The sequence below is a fragment of the Pan troglodytes genome, chromosome 21 (assembly GCF_028858775.2).
Source record: "Pan troglodytes isolate AG18354 chromosome 21, NHGRI_mPanTro3-v2.0_pri, whole genome shotgun sequence".
Lineage (NCBI taxonomy): Eukaryota > Metazoa > Chordata > Mammalia > Primates > Hominidae > Pan > Pan troglodytes.
Genome location: NC_072419.2, coordinates 28630004 through 28643297, shown reverse-complemented (window position 1 = coordinate 28643297; position 13294 = coordinate 28630004).

The following is a 13294-nucleotide window of genomic DNA, read 5'->3' as shown; positions in this document are numbered from 1 at the left end:
TCTCTTTGTGGATTTTTCCAAATGTTATGAAATGGTAATACAGAGAGCCCAACTTTATAAACTAAATAACTAATGAAGACATGGAGTATTTCCACGTCTTCCTCCATGTCATAAATATTTCTGGAAATATTCCTTGATTATTTCCAGGAATAATTATATTTGTTCACATAGTGATTAAGCTTAAATATTTAGTAGATGTAACATTTACTTAATGCCAAATTCTTTTAACAAAGAGTTGACCTTAAAAAACTCTCATTTTTTTTTACAAATATATATTTCCCATGTGTTACATAATTTTTGCGACTAATAAATCCAATGTCAATTACATAAGTTTAGGCTTGGATTTGGGTGGGAGAATCTAACCAACTTGGCTTTATTTGCTTATCTTTTAAAATGTTATAGATTAAAAAGTTGACTATGGATTGGGTCAAGCCATGGATTAAATACTAAAGGCATCTTTAAATCATAGAATCTCAAGATATATGGGACATTAAGGTCATATAATTTGGTCACACATACCTTTCCTACAACTTCCCTCTCCAGATCATCCTAAACCATCCTTGGATACTTCCAATTGTTAGATTTTGTTGTATTCCTCATCATAAGGTGGCATGTATTTCTCTGCAACTTCAGTTCACTAGTAGCAATTCTTTCTTGGGTCAAAAGAAGTAAAGTGTGGAACTTATTAGATTCGTAAATAGTTGCACTTAGCTATTCTGTCCTCCTTTGTCTTAAATGTTGTTTCCCAAGTCCAGTGTTTCCCCAGTTCCCAATTCTTCATCATGTGGCCTGACATTTGGTTTCTTTTTCATCTTGCTTGCTCTCCATTGATGGGTTCCTCTTTGTGTTAGTCCACAGTTAAGTGCCATCTCTGCAATCTCGGCTGTGGTCTGAGCAGTCGATTGTTCCCTCCACTCATCCACCTAGATACCAGATCTAAATAATAAAGACTGAGATGATCTCATCAGATATTCTTGTATTTGGCATTCAGATTGTGCTATTAACTCTTCCATCTCTTAACTACAGAACCAAAATCGTCTTTCATGTTTTCCCACTTATCCTTCAATTCCAGATCAATTTTTTGGCTCTTGATGGTCAAGAATGGCCAATAACAGGACAAAAATAACTTGTCCCAAATTCAAATATCATCAACAGATCTTATATCCTTCCATACCTCAAGAAATGGTGTTTACGCAGAAATGAGTGATTAAACAAAACATGTGAGACCAAAATTGTCCATTTATCTTCTCTGAGTTTCAGGCTCAAACTTCCAATTAGATAAAAAACCTCTCTGGTGAAAACAGGTTAGTCAGTGATTACCATGATTGGAAGATGATACAGATCATTGCAGAATGTTTTCCATGATGGGAAGGGAATGGTAGCCTGTTTCTCAAATTATAAAGCAAAACAAACAACTTGTTATTTCCAGATAGGCAACAAGGCAAATGCTGAAACAAGTTTAAATTTATAAGAAGCCACATTACAAAAATGAGAGGAAAAAAAAGGTGGTGAGGTGTTGGCCTGGGTAGTTCTAGCAAACCCAGAGAGTGCTCAGCGCTGGAAGCATCGCCAACCCCTATCTGCCTGGTGGACTATCAGGTATTACCTGAGAAGGTGAAGCCCACCCACAGGTCTGGGTCCTTCTGTTTCTGAATTAGGAATGGGAGCCTCTCATGATGAGTGGTGCCTTCCTAAGGTGCTCTGAGAGGTTAAACCCCCAGGAGGCACTAGAACCTGTTTAACCCTGTTCTTCATACAATTACCTTCTGCTCTACATTTTCCTTTTCAACTGCCTTAAACTCTTGACCAAGCTTTGCTATCTAACCAATCCCACCTCTGGAAAGTTTAGATTTTATCTTAAGTTATATAATATTTGGAAGCCATCAAAATATAAGCTGTATCTGGGGACTTAAATTCTAAGACAGTCATTTCTTTTTTTCAGCAGGTGGCACTGTTGCAATGAGGCTGTTTCTTCTAGTGAAGTCAGCGTCAGGAAGAATCAGCAAATTTCAACCTTACAGTATATTTAATTCAAGGATCAGATTTTTTTAAATTACCTTAACAAGTGATGAAATTATTTTCACCTGTAATAGGACAAACCAATTTCAGGTGTTGCACTGAGGACCTGCCACCTTATGTGGTGTTTTTGCCAAAAATGCATGACCTGAATCTCACCCTGAAGAAACATCAGACAAATGTAAAGTGAAGGACATTCTACTAAATAATTGACCAGTACTCTTCAAAAATATGAAATTTAGGAAGACAGAGAACGGTTAAGGAATCATTCCAGATTAAATAACAGAAAAGAGACATAATAACTAAATGTTATACATAATCCATGATTGGATCCTAAACCAAGAATTTTTACCCTGGACAGGACATTATTGAAACAATTTACAAAATTTAAATGTGCATTATAGATTAGGTAGTAGTATTGTATCAGTATCTGCTTTCCTGATTTTATGCTGTGGTTATGTAAGAGAATGCCCTGGATCTTAGGAAATGCAACTGGAACTACCTAGAGATAAAGGATATGATGAAATCATGTCTTCAAAGTATTCTCATATGTTTAAGAAAAAAATATGCTTTGCATACATTGTATATTTTGTATATACTGAAATTATGTCAAAATAAAAATAAAAACCCCCAATGTTATATTTTCCCAGCGCCTTACGCAACTTCTCCTTCCAGCTAATAAAATATGCATGCTGATACTCAACTTGATTGAGAACATCCTCCCATCAGTCTTTCAAAAGTTCATAAATTGTTTTAAGTTACTTCCTGTTTCTCTTTGAGCTCTCAAGTCTTCAATACCTTTAGGGACAGCCTCTGAGATATGGTTTGGTCTAATGTCATCTACTTTCAGATCATCTACCCTTCAAATATGTTTTGTAGATTCATTTCCAATAAGCAGTGTATGTTCATTAACTTAAACATGAGAACATGTTTAGAAAACATGATCAGAGGCCGGGTGCAGTGGTTCATGCCTGTAATCCCAGCACTTTGGGAGGCCGAGGCAGGTAGATCATGAGGTCAGGGGACAGAAACCCTCCTAGCCAACATGGTGAAACCCCATCTCTACTAAAAATACAAAAAATTACCGGGGTGTGGTGGTGCATGCCTGTAATCCCAGCTATTTGGGAGGCTAACGCAGGAGAATCTCTTGAACTCGAGAGGCAGAGGTTGCAGTGAGCCAAGATCGTGCCACTGCACTCCAGCCTGGATGAAAAGAGCGAGAATCCATCTCCAAAAAAAAAAAAAAAAAAAAACGAAAACATCATCAGAATACCTAAAATCACAGGATACATCTTAGAATGTAAGAGCCAAAGGAATTTTAGAAGTCATCGTGCAAATATTGTCCCATCCCACCCTCCACCTCACCTTCTGGGAGAAGAAACAGAAGACAATAGAGCTGCCATGACTTACCCAAGTGTACATGGTCACTTAGGTGCAGAACCAGGTAAAATGCCCTTAATTCCTGTCCTGCCTCCAGTACTCCATCCCTCACTTTGCTTCTCACTGGAGAAATATAGACGATAAGATCAGATGCTAAATACATGAAGCCACAAAATAACACAATGTGGCTCCTGTGTCGTGACAAGAAATTTAAAATATCCTATAAAACTAAAATAAAAACATATGCAAAATTTACTTAAATTTTCAAACTTAAAAACAGCAGACTTAAAAAACAATTGACACTTGTCACGGTTGCTTTGGACTGTACCCTCAGGCACTCTAGGAGTAGAAGGCCATTTTTTCTACTCCATAGTAAAAGTTCTTATTTAGAAACAGCAGAGAGGCCCTGGGACAACTTAACCAACCAACAGGAAAGCAAGTTCAGCTGACAACTCAATCTGCACAGCTCTTCTGCACAAGAGAATTTGGTTAATTCGCTGAATTTCCTCTATACCAGCAAAGTGTAGGTCACCCTGCAGACCAAAACACAGTTGTCAGCTATGAGAGATACTAAATGCCTGGCATCCTCAGGTGCTGTGTGACCAGGGGGAGAAGCAAGGGCCCTTCCAGAACAGCTGGCTGCGTGTGGGAAATGCCCACAACCAACCCCTAGAACAGTGTCCCCCAGCCCCAGCCCCCCGCCACCAAACCCACACACACTCACAGGCCAGAGCTATATTTCCCTAACTCTAGCCTGAGGCGGTTAAAAGCCTGGAGTTCGTCAGGTCCAGCACATTGGAAATCAGAAGGGGCCTCCCCTGCTAATCTTTAGGCAAATATTTTCTCAGCTCTGCGGACTTAGTGGTGAGTTACCAGCCTTGCACCTCTACAGTAAATTGAAGCAAGCCCACTTGGGTGGCAAGAGCACCAGTGCAAGGGTCCTGCCCTGGCCACTTGCCTCATCACCACCGTCCCAGGTGGAGATGCTAATGTTCTCTTCCTCTTTTCAAGGTGAGCCAAGAAAGGACCAAAAGGAAGAGGACAGGCAGCCCTATAGGGCAGATGACCAGGTTGAAACTAAGCATAGTAAGAGAAAAATAAAGCTACCTTTATTTTTCTGGGTTTGGGGACTGATGAATTCATTCCTACTATACCTAGTCCTCTCTTTAGCCCTCAATTTATGATACCAAGTACATTTGAGCTTTTTGAGTTTGGATTTGGTTGGCGATTAGGTTGGATTTCTCCACTAGTGGACCCTGAAACAAGGATTCACACGCAAGTACTTATTTTGGTGGTGATCCCAGGAACCACCCCTAAGAGAATAGGGAAATGAGACAAGAAAGAGAAGGCAGCAAAAAAAATTTTAAAGGTGTGGATCAAGCATGTTTCCATTGCGGGCATTAAGCAACCCTGCTGAGAACCTCCAGGGACAGTGCATCGGAGTTGCCCCATGACAATTCTTCCTTGTTTCCAGGGGCAAGGAAGCTGCAACATTTATCCACCAATTCTCATCAGCATTCATGTGAGGGCTGCTCCTTGCAGATGGACATGAACTCCCCAGCATTAATGGGCTACCCTGCGCCTGGGCTGAGGACACCTTGCTAGGACATAAAAAGCTCTCAGGCATAATTCTGGGTGCCTGAGATAGAAAGCCAACAATGATGCAAAAAGAGCAGGTGCCAAAGAGGTGGGGATGGGGCACTGGCAGCATCTACCCCAGGAAGCCCAAAGCTAGAATCAAAGAGTCCCTGAATGTCAGACCAGTAGTTTACTCCAGGTTTGGTTTTCTTCCCATCTTTAGATTCAATGTGGCAAAATGAACTAAAAGAAATCTCCAGCAGGATAGCAAACCCCAGTCCACTTTGCATGGTCTTATCAAGCCATTTTATACCACCAGTGGACTGTGTAGACAGAAGGGAGGGTGGCACAATAAAATATGGTACTTGGAACCTGATTCCAGTAACATGAAAAGGCCATTTTTGCATTAAAAAGGAGTGGAGTTTGAAGATTTACAAGGTTAATAATCCCCCACTCAGGGCTTCTCTTGACCTGGCAGGATCCTATCTTCAACAGGCAGATTGTCATCACAATCCAAACAAGACCCTCTCCCATGAGTAACTGGAAGATCCTAGAAGCCATACTCTCTGAACTGGCTCAGGGCAATATCTCCTGGCACCCTGTCCTGATCATTTCTGCTGTGTGCTTACAACACAGCATGCAGCCTCCACAAACTTTGTGTGTCACAAGGCTGCTTGTCACCAAGCCTCAAGCCCAGCCCTCTTAAGACTGCTCCACACTTTTTATCTTGCTGACTTTTCTGCAGAAAATGAAACTGGCCCTCTTTTTTAGAACCTTTTTTCCTTGCATTAAAAGTCATTATTCTCTGGTGGCCTTCCTCTCTCGATGACTACTCAGTGATTTTGAGTTTCTCTGCTGTCTTAACCTCACCTTACTACCCTCTAGGACTTTGTCCTAAGCCATAATCTCTTTTTACTTGATATTTCTCTGTTTGGTCAGCTTTCCTCCATTATACCCCAAATATATAACCATAACCCACAGACTGATGACGCCCACTTTATCCTTAACCCAGAATTATGCTCCCAGTTGCCTACTTAACCCCAATACCAGTACACACCCATTTTATTGCCTCACCCTTTACATCTGCCCCTTCCCTCTGTGTGCCTAGCCTGATGCATACCCCTATTCTTCATTCAGTCAACAAAGGCAGAGAGTAGGTCATCGTCCTACATGCCTCCATCTCTACACCAACCATCCCAGTTCTGATTCCCATGCCTTCATCACCATAAACTTTTTAATACATCCCCCCAACCAACTCAACTCTCTTTGATTACTACAGTGACTTCTTTAAACATACAATGTCTCTGGCTTCAGCTTTGCTCCAATTCATCTTCCACATACGTCCAGGCTCTTTCTAAAATGTAATGTTAACATGTGTCTCCTCTGCTCAAAAATGTTGGTAGCTTTGGCTTTCCAAAGCCATCAGGATTAATTCAAATTCCTCAGCCTGACACAGGGCCACCTCCAGTTCATCATCTTCTCTCTCGCTCTCTCTTTCCATTCTCTCTCTGTCTCTGTCTTTATCTTGGTCTTTGTCTCTGTCTCTCTCCCTCTTTTCTCTCTCTCTCTCACACACACACACACACACATGCACACTTTGTCTCTCTCTGCCTCTGTCTCTCTCCTCTCTCTGACTCTCTCTCTTACACACACACATTCTGTTTCTCCCTGCCTCTCTCTCTCAGTCTCTCTTTGTCTCTCTGTCTCTCTCTGTCTCCTCTCTTGCTATCCTGTTACACACACCCACACACAAACACAGACACACAGACATCTCCACATCATTACCCCTGATGCTTACACAAATATGTTCTTCCTCTCTCAGGCTATTCGTCTCTATACAGACCTCAAGGTAATCTAAGCTGTCACCTCCTTGGTAACAGACTCTTGCTCTCTCAGTCTTTAATTCATTAGACGACTTTTTTGGATGTTCTCATGGGATCCTCTACATTCCTTTGAAGAATCTTTGTGGCACTACCTTGTGATTGCTTAACTGTGTTCTCACTGAGAACAGGGACCATGTGTTTCCATCTTGATTTTCCCAACTTGGAGCACAGCATTTGGCTCAGAGTTGAAGTCCCCTAAATGTTTGATGAATAAATGAAAATGAATAAATAAATGACACTGATAGTGCATGGCATGGAAACATATAGTTTGACAATGGTCGACATTCATGTTTTTCACCCTTTCTTCCGGTTACCCATTTCCATTACAACCTGCTTAGGGCAGCCAAGGCTGTGGCTGACCCAGGTCTCTCCGGGCCTCCTAAGCCAGCTCTGAGACTAAGAATGGAGAGGAATGCTAACTTTGCCTCGACTATGTAAGACTTTACAAGCTCCAGAAAATTGATTTTTCCAGGCCTGCATGGCTTGGCATAAAAGTCAGACAATTTTTATTGAATCTCATCCTGGTTGGTTAGATTTTTGACCTTAGCAATGTGGCCAATAGATTCGACCATGAATACTTTTTTTCTAATTTTTGCCACATGGGCTCATGTTTCCCAGGTCAGCCAGTAGTTTCAGTCACCATTGGCTTCCCTCGGGATCTGTTTTCCCTGTTCCCGTGGCATCCGTAATTGTGAATAAGCTTGTGGGTGCATTTTTGAGGAGTGGTGCGATGGCAATGGCATGCACTACAGGAGATGTGTGCCAACTGGTACTTGATGGCTGTTTACGTTTGTCAGTGGTCCCTGTAATTGGAAGGCTGTATTGCCTTGCAATTATACAAAGGATAATAAAAAGAAAATTGGGGAAAACATATAACATCAGACATAAACCAGTGTTATTTTGTAATTTTACACAAATACAGTACAGATTTTTTCCCCAAAATCTACTCAACTGTAGTGAGTACTGAACAAAGAAAGCTCAGAAAACTCCACTTTAAAACCCAAGCACAAACGAATAGCTAATCTTTGGGTCTTTGAACTGATACAGTCCACTATAACCACACACACTCTCTGTCAGAATTCAATGAAGACAGGAATCCAAGGTTGTTGTTTTTCCAATGAAAAGCATTAATTAAGAGGTGTAGGAATGCAGCATGCTGTAAAGAAAATGGATACCTTGTATGGTTGCACGGATTCTACCACATCTTTTTAAGATTGCCACTGCAGTAAACCTTGTCAATGCAGACTTCACTAGCTCCAACATTACTCTATAGTTTAAAAAAAAAAAAGAAAAAAAATCATTCTTCTTCTGAGAATATGCAAATTTCGACTTTTTTAAAAGAGGAAAATCTGAACATTCATCTTAAAATAAAACTAACAATTAATGTTTCTATCAACAACCTGCTCTATTAGATTCAGGAAAATAATATTATTTAAGGGGTTATTTATTGTTAAAAATGAATCTATATAATCTGGTATGCCTTAAGGTAGGCATATTGTGAAACTTCTGAAAACTTTGAGTGCTTGTTGATACAATTACACTATGATATGAAAAATCTTTGGGAAAACAGAAATACCCATCACTGCCCTTTCAGTTCAGGCTTTGGTTAGACAGCATCTTACTGCCTACTTGCACATTCCCAGACTTTTCCACATTCACACACTGTCTCAGTCTATTTTGTGTTGCTACAACAGAATACCTTAAGCTGGGTAATATATAAAGAAAAGAGGTATATTTGGCTCATGGTTCTGGTGGCTGAAAAGTCCAAGATTAGGCAGCTGCATCTGGTAATGGCCTCATGCTGTTTTCACTAATGACGGAAAGTTTAAGTGGGGGTGAGCATGTGCAAAGAGATCACATGCTGTGGGAGGAAGCAAGAGAGAGAAACAAATGAAGCCAGAATCTTTGTCTTTGGTCACTCGCCCCTGAGTGAGGGCATTAATGTCTTCATGAGTGACCACATCCATGACTGAAACTTCTCTCACCTGGCCCCAGCTCCCAATGCCACCACACTGGGGATTAAGTTTCAACATGAGCTTTGGTGGGAACAAACAAACAATATCCAAACCATAGCACACATCTACAGCATGTTTCAGTTCCTTTTCTTTCTTGCTGCATGATCATAGGACTTGCAGTACAGTTGTATAACTAAAATATAATAAAAACAAAAAAATGTATTATGGTACTTTCTCAACCATACTGGCCAACTTTTAAATATCTAATTCATGTATTATACTAATGGACTCAAGAAGTGCCTCTGTTATTATTCATACATATGTTTATATTTTAAAAATTTCATTTACTAAAATAGCAAACATGATTTGCACTGATTTATAGCTTCAGCAGCTTTTTCTCCTCATGGCACTGTCTTCAAGGGCAGCATGCAGAACTCTGAAAAGCCTCTGTGAAGCAGGATGGTGAGCTGTTTCCTCGGACTGTGATCCTGTTCCTTCTGGAGGAGGCCTCTGGAGCCCATCGACCCTCACTCATATCATTTCCAGAGTATGCATGTGTGAAGCAGAAACATGAGAAAAGCTCACTCTCCCTGGGCCTACGTTTAGCTTTTGATCTCTACAGGTAAGTGTGTTGCCTACTCATGGAATCAACTGGAAAGCCATGAGCTTCCTCAAGGAAATGGCCTAGATGAAGTATGACCCTAACTGTTTTTTGGCAGCATACAGGGTTTCTGAGCTTCTTTAGACTTAACGTTCTTAGCATCTGGACTGGCTTAACTTTCCCTCAGCAATGTTTTGGATATTTTAATGGATAGGAAGTGCTTTCTCATTTTCTCTCCTTTGGGGAACCAAGACTTATGTACAGCTTTTCCTCTCAGATTTGAGTGAGAGGTCTTAAGTCAAAACCAGGATTTTTTTTCCTCCCCTGAAAAATGCCACATGCCCAATGTCCAGGAACATCCCTCTGGTGGAGAGGAAGAGCAGCACAGGGGTTTCATGTGTTCAGAGCATCAAGGAAATGAGCAGACTCCTTCCCACAAAGTCTTTCATAGAGAGGACGGGGAAGATGGGCATAGAAAGCCAAGCTTCCTGCTTCATTATAATTATTTTTAAATTTATGACTCTTGTCTCTTTCAGTTTTGAAGGGGCGTTTTTAAAAGTATTTTTCTTGGCTACCAGCTAAGGTTTGTTGAAAACTAAAGCCAGAGTTAGGAAAAAATGTAGAGGATGGGGAAGTTGACCTCCTGGGGCCAGTAACACACGTTTCCTGTCCTTATGCAGACTCTGAAGATGTTTCAGAGTTTATCATCTTCAGCCAGCAGAGGAGATGATCGGTATTGGCAGATGGGTTTAAAGATATCACAATAAAATCAACTGCAATCAGATACAAAGCAAAGAGTCTTTCTCGTTTATTTTACATTGAAACAACCCTAGGATGAGAAGAAATAAAAGTGATTCAAAAAGAAACATGATATCTGGTCTTTCAAAGATAAATGAAATTCTTAAGATCCATGAAAGTCCAAGACCAAGGGCCAACATCTACCAGTGGAGCCTCTGATGTGAAAAAGTGACCCACAGCTATGATTCCATCCTGGGATAGCTTCACCCTTATGTAGCTTCTCTACACTGCTTCGCAAACACCCTTCCCTCCACACCAGATAAAGCTTGAAAACCCAAGGAGATATACTGGGAAAATGACTACAGCTGTTTGTTCCCTAATTTTTCTGTCTTTAACATAAGTAACAGAGCCAATGACCTCTCCCCTCACACAACCTGCTCTGCAGCTGAAAGGTCCAATGACAAAAGACATCTTCACTTTGGAGGGTACAAGAACTCCACATTACTCAGAGATGTCTTACACATAAAAGAAAAGGAAACAGAGAGAAGTGATGGATAACTCATTTCCAGAGGAAGTAGAATTAAATGGAAGTACACACTTCAAAAAAAAAAAGAAAGAAAGAAAATGCCTAGTGTTATAGAACAAACTAAGGCTGCCAGAAACACGTTTTTTGTTTTTTGTTTTTGTTTTTTTTTTTTGTCAGAACACTTTTTAATGGACTCTCACTGTAATAATTAGCAGTCTCACACAAACCTAACCAAACAACCCATATCAATTCCCACTTCTGCTAGAGGTTCGGTCTCAGCCACATCCATCTAATTTTTAAAAAATTTTCCTTTGAAAAGTCAATATATTGAGTCTCTCAGTTGTTTTTAGTTGAATTCTGGGGCAACAAATTTCCATAGCTTGAGAAACTTCTCAAGTGCATAGTTAGATATTTCATGTTTACTTTTTTTTTTTTTTTTTTTTTAAGACGGAGTCTCACTCTGTTGCCCAGGCTGGGCTGCAGTGGCGCGATCTTGGCTCACTGCAAGCTCCACCTCCCAGGTTCATGCCATTCTCCTGCCTCAGCCTCCCTATAGCTGGGTCTACAAGCACCCGCCACCACTACTGGCTAATTTTTTTGTATTTTTAGTAGAGACAGGGTTTCACTGTGTTAGCCAGGATGGTCTCGATCTCCTGACCTCGTGATCCGCCCGCCTCAGCCTCCCAAAGTGCTGGGATTACAGGCGTGAGCCACTGCCCCCAGCCTCATGTTTACTTTTATATAGATAAAAGCATTAATCTAAATACACTTTAAATTTTTCAAATACACTTTAAGTTTTTAAAGTGTATTTGACTAATGGAAAAATGAATTAAATTATTTGAAATTTATGCAGTTTTCGTGCTTAAGAAATATCTGCCATCTAGAGATTGCAACTTCATTTTAATGGAAATAAAGGAGAAGGAAAAAGTGCAAAGTAGGACAAAGAAATTTTGTCCTTTGAATGGGAGAAAGATTCAGGGGATTTTCTAGGTACAGGAAGACACAGTTTGCACTGATACCTACACGTTCTTAACTGTTTCCTATACCCAGCTCATAGATGAACTTAAGTGTCCGATTTTGAAATAATTTTAAAAATATTGAGTGAGTAGCTCATGAAATTCAAAATTTATCATAGTGATGGTTGATGACTGTAACAAAGATTTATTGATCCCAACTGGTAAAATAAAATAACACTGAATTAACTGGCAGAGGAAAATAAAAATTTCAAAAGAAATTCTTAAATTACAATGTTTTCCTTTAGCAAGGAAAAATATATTCATTCAACTGAGTCACTCTGAAGCAGTGATTTTTAAACATTTTCAGGATCTTCTTTGACTGGAATATTACACAATATTCAACATATGAAAGAGATCAATGTGAAGCTGCAAGGCCAAAGCAGGATCCCAGAAACTAGAGTTCATGCCCCACTAGCTGTGGACCAAAGACACCATACTCTAAATACAAACAAACACACAGGTCAGTTATTTTCAAGATCCTCCATCAACATGGAAGCAAAAATCCCAAATAAAATACTAGCAAATAAACAAAAAATAGAGATATTTTAATATATTACTGCAGAATGTTTTCTAAGTTAAATTGTTAAAAAAGAAACAAGCAAAGTGTAGGAAAAAATGTATTGTATTCTAGCACTATTCAGGAAAGGAAAGTGATATGAATACAAGCTTCTGTAAATTTTCTTTTTAAAATGTATTAGAAAAGTAAAATTAAAATATTTTAAATGTTGACTTATGGCAGAAAGAGAGACTAAGATAGAGAAGACAGAAATAGACATTAAACTTTTTAAAATACATCTTATTTTGCATGCTTAATTTTGAAAGCATGTAAATATTTGTATATAATTTGAATAAACAAATACATAAAATAATTTCTAAAAATAAAAATAAAAAGCAACTATGTATGCAGTTTGTGGTGTAAACACACTCAGAGGAACTATTTCTAGCTACTTTAAGATACATTATTTGACTGTACATTACTAGTTGGACATGTCCTAAGGACAAGAAGAACTGTAAAACAACGTTTAAGGCTCTTTTTCATTTGTATATAGGTTTTTCCATTATCTTATTATATGTAGTAACAATGGTGCTGTGTGTGTTTTGTAGGATAAAACAAGTTGTTATGTTGGCGTTTGTGACAATAAGGTTTTCCAGTATGACCTCATGATGTATTTTATCTTTTTTAAAAAATCATTTCCTAGTGGTGAAAATGTAAAGTGAAAAAGGCATTTTACTTTATAGTGAAAAGAACTAGAAACAATGTCACCCAAGCTGTGATCTTTAAATATCATTTCCCATTGAAAGGAACAGGTTCTCCTTTGGAAAATGAATGCAAGACTGGAAAGGAATTGTACAAAATGAACTTGAGACACATTATTATAGGAAAAAAACAAGGATGCAATTAGGACTTCTGGATCAACTATAAGGAATTCAGCAACTTCTCTCCCCATTGAAACAATGATCAAGTGTCGATTATTATAAAACACAACCATTTGAAGTCTTTGGAAATGGACCTAAGGGCATACAGCAAATTGAGAAGAATTTATTCAATAAAATCTATGAAACTTTGGAAAGAACAGTGTGGCCAAGAGGATGGCAGATCC